We start from the raw sequence: 8,466 nt of genomic DNA on the forward strand, positions 1-8,466 counted from the left end.
TTTTATGCACGAAGTTTGGTTTTATTAAAATTTCCTGTTACCCTGCAGTAACTGTCCCCATGTCAGAGCACACTAAAAGCAAAAAAATAAAACAAAAACTGCACGAGAGTGTCCTGGGCATGGAGGAGGCCAAGCCCAGAGAACTGGAGCATTACAAGGCTGATTTTACCTGCTTTCACCTTATTCTACCTGCCAACCTCTGCTCCGTGGCTCTCCAGCTCAACAAGCATCAGAATCACCTGCAGGGCTGTTTGAAGCTCAGCACACTTTAACTCAACAACAACAAAGAAAATAATCCAGTCAAAAAATGGGCAGAAGAGCTAAAAAGAAACTTCTCTGAAGAGGAAATGCAAATGGCCAACAGGCATATGAAAAAATGTTCAACATCACTTGCCATCAGGGAAATGCAAATCAAAACTACCATGAGATACCATCTTACACCAGTGAGAATGGCACATATTAAAAAAACTAGCAACAACAAATGTTGGCGAGGGTGTGGAGAAAAAGGAACTCTTCTGCACTGTTGGTGGGAGTGCAAACTGGTCCAACCACTATGGAGAGCTGTGTGGAGATTTCTGGACCTACTAAACATAGAGCTTCCATATGATCCAGCAATTCCACTCCTAGGTATTTACCCAAAGGACACAGAAACATCAATTCCAAAGAGCACCTGCACCCCTATGTTTATAGCAGCACTGTTTACCATAGCTAAGCTTTGGAAACAACCCAAATGCCCAAAAATAGATGACTGGATCAAGAAGATGTGGTACATATATACCATGGAATATTACTCAGCCTTCAAAAAAGATAAACACATGCAATTTGCAGCAACATGGATGGCGCTGGAAGGGATCATGCTCAGCGAAATAAGCCAAAAAGAAAAAGAAAAATACCGGATGGTCTCACTCATAGCAGGAATCTAGAAAACTTAAATAAGGGACCAGGAAAATGAATATAAGAAAGTGAAAATCAAAATCAACAAAAAACTATGAACCAGAGACACTTTTAGGGGGGCGGGGGCGGGAGGGGAGGGATTGGGGTCAGAATGGGGGGGCTGCAATTGTATGGGGAATATAACAATAAAATTTATTATTTAAAAAAAATAAAAATAAAAATATTGATAGACAAAAAAAAAAAAAAAACTGGGGTAGGACTCAGGATTTGCAATGCTAACAAGTTGATGGGTGTAGCTGATGCTAATTGTCTAGGGCCAACACTTTGAGAATCACAGCTCTGCAGAGCACCTCCGGCTCAATCCATGCCTATTAACAGGGCTGTGCAAACCTTGAGGCGCCTGCACGCTACCTGGGGGCCTGGTTACAAGGAGGACTTTGATTCTGAAGGTCTGGGGTGGGTACCGAAAGTCTTAACAAGCATTTCTAACAAGCTCTCAATGGTTACCAATTACCAACAATGCCGATCTGTAAATAAATTTTAGCAAGGTCTGAAAATACTTAAGGTGGCATTCAGCTTCCTTTCCTGAAAAGAGAAGATGCAACTGAAAATGAGATCTTCAAAATCTCACTAAGAAACTTGAACGAATAATTTGGCTCTGAGGCTTTTTTTCTCTAGATCACCAGTTACTAGAGTTCAGTGGTTTTAACAGAACATGGGGAGTAGAAGCTTACGGAAACTAGAAATGAGGAGACGGGGCATTGAACTACCCTTGGCATCACGCAGATGGCCTCGCTCACATTTAGCTGACCTCACCTGGCCACAGCTTTTTTCCTTGTGATGAGAACTTTTAAGATCAATTCTCTTAGCAACTTTCAAAGATGGGATGCAGAATGGTTAGTTAAGGTCACTCAACCATACGGCATATCCTCAGAACTTATATTATAGCTGGGAGTTTTTGTTTTTGGAAACCTTCCACCATCTAAACCTCTTCAAAATAACTTTTTTAGGGGCCTCCCCAGTGGCGCAGTGGTTGAGCGCTGGGTTGCAAAGCTGCCCACAGCCTCCACAGAGCTGGCTCAATCCCCGGCCGCCCGCTGCTCCCCCCAGCAGTGTACCTCGGTCCCTCTGCCTGCTCTGCTCCCCGCGCTGGCCCTGATGAATTTTCTCACCCTCCTGTGCTTCTGACGGTACCCAGTGCTTGTATAAATAATAAATAAATAAATCTTTTAAAAAAATAACTTTTTTAATATAATAGAAAAGTAGAATCAACTCAGCAATTCATCATTCAACGTGAGTTAATTTCTGCATACCTGTACAATGCACTGATATTCAGCAGTTAAAATAGATCTATGAACACAGTACATATGTCATCCATACGACAATACATTGATATTGTGTATGTGTATGTGCATAGACCAAAAAAGGACCTTGAAACTACCCTTAAGGACTAGATCCTGTGTAAGATGCTCCCTGCCCCCTTCCCAAAAAAGAGTCCATGTTCTTCTATTACCCAGTCCATTCCATTTGGCTCTTCCCAGTCAGGACAGAGACCCAAGTGGATCACCTACTATGTGCTGGCCCTGATGAGGCTGCAGCGGTCAACAAATCTCTACCTTGGTCGATGCTGCCTTCTAGTGGCAGACTGAGATATTACAGCACACGCCGCCCCAGGTTTTGCTATGTCAGCATTTAGGGCAATTAATTGAGCCAGGACAAAAACAATGCTGTGGAGAAGCTTGCTATTTTGGGTAGGGTGCTCCATGCAAGCATTCTGGGGAGGTGACATAAACCAGGGCAGGGACGATGAGAGTCGTCGAGGCAAATGTCCACTCAAAGAGAATTCCGGAAGCAAGGAAAATCTTGGCTGTTTTGAGGAACAGAAAGATAGTCTGTGTCCTACAAAGGCCATCAACTTCCCCAGGGCAGATATAATGTGGCCCACAGAGGAAAGAACCAAAGCTGAGGTCTCTGGTTCTATACCTGCTTTGCTTATCAAGTGACAGGATTCCAAAAATGCCAGCTGGCTTGTGCAGTCCAGCAAGAGACAGTAAGGGTCTGACTATAATGCTAGGAATCAAGAGGAGGAGGCAGGTCCTGAGTGCAGAAAAGTCTAAAATATAAACAAGTGTGGATTCATGGTTTTCTTTTTTCATTCCTGCTTCTTTAACTCTTTCTCCTTTTTTTGCACTCCACAAATACAAAGGCCTGTGGGCCAGAACCCTACCCTTGAGGATGAAATTAGTCAGTTGGGCTATTAAAAAAATAATAATAATCATAAAGATTAGATCTGTGTATCCCTTTATTTTCAGAACAGACTGGAAAATTAAGAATTTCAAGGCTCTTATATAAATCATAACAATGATTATTCATCCCGAGAGAGAGACCTCTGGCGTCTCTCTTTTACCAGTCACGTTCCTCAAAGCATCCACTTTACCCGGGAACCTGGTATCAGCTTCTTGGTTCCACTAATATCTCAGTCTGCAACTAGATGGCAGCATCGACCAAGGTAGAGATTTGTTGACCGCTGCAGCCTCATCACTGCCGGCACATAGTAGGTGATCCACTCAGATCTCTGTTCTGACTGGGAAGAGCCAAGTGGAGTTTTGGGCATAGCAAGTCCTTCGGGTGGTCGTGATACGTGTAAAAAATTAAGAATCACTATGTGGCTATGTGGGCCTTGATTGGATGTTGGAAAAAAATCCATGCTACACATGGATCAAATGAAGGGCTTTTCTTAGTGAAGTTCTGAATATTTAAAATACGTATTAAGATGTTCAAGGGACAAATAAAGGAATTCCACTTTAGTACTAAGCATTTCCAACATGGCATTAGCTAAGAATTAACCTCTGACAGGTTGCCTAGTGGCAAAATTGCGAGCAGGTGAAACCAATTGTCCCAACTGTTCTCGGAGTTTTGCTCTGGAGAGTTACAAAGAAAATGTAATGATTCTGGAAGCTGCTTACTCCAGGCCTCTGATGCCAGCTAGAAAGCTGACTGCTCAGAAAGAGAAGCGTTAAAGGCAAACACCCGCAAGCTCCTGTGCTGCTTCCAAGCCGGGAGCTGTGAAGTGGAGCCTCGCCAAGTGCTTCAGCCCCAGAAATTCAATGAGCATGTTCTTATAAGTGATGGATTCACAAGTATGTCTCGAGACCCAGGGAAGGCGATTTCCCTGGATACACTCATTGCGATGCATTTCCCTTTTCTCACCCCAGCCATCTTTAGTACCTGCAATAACAAGCTGCTAGCTTCTAATAGATAATAATAATAATAAGCTGCTCTGCTTCTAATGAGTCAAGCAAGACCCTCCCCAAGTTCCTGAAGTGATGGGTTATCCTGGTCACCTGACAGGCTTCAGTTATAACATGAAGGGGTTGGTCCTCACACAACTTCCTGCCCCCAGGATGGATGTTGCCCTGAGCTCTGGCCAGATGAAGGCTCGTCTGGCCTTCGGAGGACTGCTCCTCCTCTCTTCTCTGGTCTGGACTTGCTCTGGAGAACAGCCAGGTATTCGCTAAGGGACAGGTGGGGGCCGCTGAGGATCAGCGATGAGGCTAATTCTGACTTTCCAATCTAAATGCTTTAATCTGCTTCTACACCACTGCCAGCTAAGGGTCTGTGCCAAAGAATCTGCTTTGGACATGTGAGGGTGGACTGTCCCCCAACCTGGTCCCCCCCAACCTGGTTTCACCCCTGGTATCTTCTTTTGTCCCACAGAATCTCTTCCCCCTTCAAGATTACCTTGTTATAATGTAAGCAAAGTGGGGTTGGTTGATGGGGTAGAAGAGGTTCCCATATACCTGAGCGGGAAGGGTTATCTAGCAGAATGATTATCTTGAAGGGTTACCTCAAACATGAACCTTAAAGGGAGAAGGTCAACTATACGACATGTACATGTATCAAGTGCTTGACTCTCTAGTCTCAGCTGTTTCAGAGGGGGTCTTTATTTTTCATCTTGGTAAAGCAAGATGCCAAGTCATTTGAATTATTTGTAATAGAAATTCTGACAATGAAGCCAAGAGAGTTATGGCCCCAAAACATCTCCAAGATAGAGTCTGGTTCACCTCTAGAATCCTTATTTGAAATACACAATAAGGACGGCTGGGAGACGGTTTATCGTGCTATTTCTAGAGAGAAAACAAATGTCATCTCACAACTGGAGAGAGAACCAGAACTCTAATAACAAACTCAAGTCCTAAATCTTCAGTGGTTTGAAAACTTCTTGTATAGAGAAAACGGGGGGGTACACCATCTCTCGAGGCAGGATTGTGAGAATTGGGCCAAGCAACTTGTACATTTAACAAGCACTAAAGGTGCCGCCATCTTTAGTAAAAAGCCAGAGAGTTTATTACTTCTTGCTTCTAACCAGAATTGAGATTTGATGTGAAGTCACCTAGAGTGGACAAAATTGGAACTCAAAAGATTTGGCTAGATCCTTCAATTCCACATATGTATCCACTTTATGCTAAATTACCTGAGGTCACCCTCCCATCCCCCATCTGATAAGTCTCAGGAATCTCATCAGTTCTCTCTCAGCTGGTCCTGGTCTCTCTGCATTTCCTCATAGCTGCTGTGTCGGATTCCAAAACCCACTCTCCCCAAGCCACCAGAGCGAGCTTTCTAAGTCATAAGTCAGATACTATCAACCCCTGTTCTGGAAGGTGCCCATCAGAGTCTTTGCACTTTTTTTTTTTAAAGATTTATTTATGCATACAAGAGTTGGGGTACAGGCCAGAGATTGGGGGGGGGGGGCGAAGATTCACCAGAGACAGAGTGGGGAACAGAACAGGCAGATTGACTGAAATACACTGCTGAGGGGAGCAGCAGGCGAGACAGGAGAGGTCTGCTGCGCCATGTGGGTCACCTCTCTTGCCAGGGATCGAACTTGTGCTACAGTGGCTACGGGTAGCTTCACAGGGCTGTGTCTTAACCCCTTGAGCCACCAGGGAGGCCCCCAGAATCTTTGCACTTCTTAACCCCACAACCTGGAGCAAGCCACGTGATGGGGGCACAGCTTGCCTGCCATCCCCCTCCACGACAAGCACAGTCAAGCCCATGGGTTGATGTGAACGTGCTCATCTTGATGGGGTACTGAGATCCTCCAGTGGTTAGAAACTGCCAGCAGCTACTGAGGGCTTTAAGGCTGTGAAGAGTTTGCCCCTGAAATCTAATAACTCCCACCACGAGTTACCTTTTAGGGGTGCTTTGCCTGCTTCCTTAAAAGAGCAAAAATTCCTTCTCAGGTTTTCCAGTTTTCCCTCTAACTTACCAGCAGCCCCAAAGTACTCTGGGATTTAACTTCCAGGGTTCATGGCCCTGCTTGACCTCTGGCAAACTTTAGTGCTTCAGTCAAAACTATCAGGGATTTAGTTGTCTTTTGACTGACCAGGTAGCTCTTGCAGCCACTAGCTCTTTGCAATCCTTTATCAGCAACACGTGAGAGGCTTGTCTTCATTGCAAGTCCAAGTTTAACTTCTATTTTAGTTCTCCTGAAATAGCCCATAGCAATCAGGGGGGGACTGTCAATGAGTCCCTCTTTCTCGGGGAGGCGGGGGATGCTTTATATATTCAATCCCCAAATAGCTATTGACCATTTATTGTGGATTTGTTCTTGACACTAGTACAGCCACAAGCAAAACCACACCAAATCTCCATTCTCACCAAATCTCCATTCGGGGAGCTTGCATTCTCATGCAAAGAGGACAAAGTTTCAAAGAACATCATCACTACCTCTCAATGAGAAGTCAGAGCAAAGGAACATTTAAAAGCGCACTGGGTGAGGCTACAGTCTCTAGACTTCCACCTCAGCTTTGCTAGCTTTGATTGGTCAAGTTGACTGTGTTGCTTCAGGAAAAAACACCCCCCTAAGCTGCCCACTAGACTGAGTCATCCAGGGGGAGGGGGGAGGCAGGCCAGGAGGGAGCCAAGGTGGGGGGCCCTGGCTATTCGGATGGTGAGTGCCCTCCAGTGTCCACACCCGAGGGGGAAAACCTGTCCTTCAACAACCACGTAAACCAATGGAACGACAATTTAAAAAAATTTAGAAAAAGGAAAATACCAACATTAAACATAGATCCTGAGATGAAAACACAGGTTTTGCTTTCTGTGCGTTCCGACTGGCAGTAAAGGTGGGTGCTGCTGCTCGTGATGACTGACACAAGGCCCACAGGGGAGATGACTGTCCACTTAGAACTGCTAAATGGAGCATCTGGGCTCCTGCTTGGGCTAATCCTCGTGGATAGCATCGCCTGGCACCCTCGGGGTGGGGGGCACAGTGGGTGAGAGTAGGAGGTAAGATCATGAGTCTCTCTAGCAGGTGTTTCCGGCTACCAAGAGAGGGAGGGACTGTGATTAGCTGACTGAACTGCCCCGACCTCCGCTGTGTTCTCTGGCACTTTCTCCTCTCCCTCCAACAGTGTATGTGCGATGCAATCCCGACTTGCTCTTTGTCAGGGTTAAGCCAACTGCCTTTCACAACGATCTACTCGTGGCCCCCGATGAAGTGTTCCTGGGAGACTTATGTCCCGTGACCAGGGTGTACATAGGATTTTACGAGTTTCAGTATCACCCCACCGATTGTGACATCAGGATTGAGGTAATCGGTGTCTGCCACGCTGATGGCAGCACCTCAGTCTTTCAAGCATATGGTTTGGGTTTTGTTTTGTTTTCCTTCCTAATAGGCTAGCCTGATTTTACCAGGGTCACAGCCAGGCCATAGGCCATGGTCAGTGAGGGAGGGGAAGGAAAATGAACAGTTTCTACTTGCCAGTTAGCTGTACCTCGAGCTCCCTCTAGAGAACGCAAAACTAAAGAAGACACAAAAGTTGTCCTAATTTCAGAGAAACTCTTCTTTTTCTCTGCAAAGCAGGCATGCTGCCCAGAGCCGGCCTATTTATTTTTGTGTGGCACGTGAGTTAAGAATAGATTTTTATGTGCAGAATGATTTATAAAAATGAAATAATGCCAGTTTACGATAGGTAAAAAGTACATGACATTCACATTTCAATCTCCGTAAAGTCAGTGTTGCTGGCGCCTGGTGGAGCCCGTCACATACACAAAATTCGTAATTTCGTCAACTCGCATCTCTTCTTTGTCTCCTCAGGGTCTTCCGGGGCATCGTATGATTTTTCTAACTCAAATCGTCTTTATGTCAAAGTTATCAGATCTTGAAGCGTCTATATCTGTCGCCTGCGAGGTCCCGTGGTGAGTCCACAGCCAAACTGGCTTCCTGTCTTCCCAGTGGCCTTTAGCTCGTCGGGGCGGGGAGGAGAGCCGGGGCAGCCTCAGGCGTCTCATCTCTACAGAGGAGCTCACAGTCCACTTCCCAGATGTGTGGTGTGGGCTAAACGACACAAAGCTGCCAAGAGGTCAGAACAGGGCTGGGCTGCCAAACCCGGGGCCCATCCCTCCTTACACCAGCTGGTTCTCTTCAACGCGGGATGGAGCTGGGAGAGCGCTCAGCCTAACTTCAGCTCTTAGACTGCGCAAGTCATCTGTTCTAGTTACTTTTCGTGTCCCTATTGCACGTTCTGTTTCTTGTCTCTTAGCCAAGACCAACCGGGAATATCAGAT

Source organism: Talpa europaea, assembly GCF_964194135.1.
Source record: "Talpa europaea genome assembly, chromosome: 1".
Lineage (NCBI taxonomy): Eukaryota > Metazoa > Chordata > Mammalia > Eulipotyphla > Talpidae > Talpa > Talpa europaea.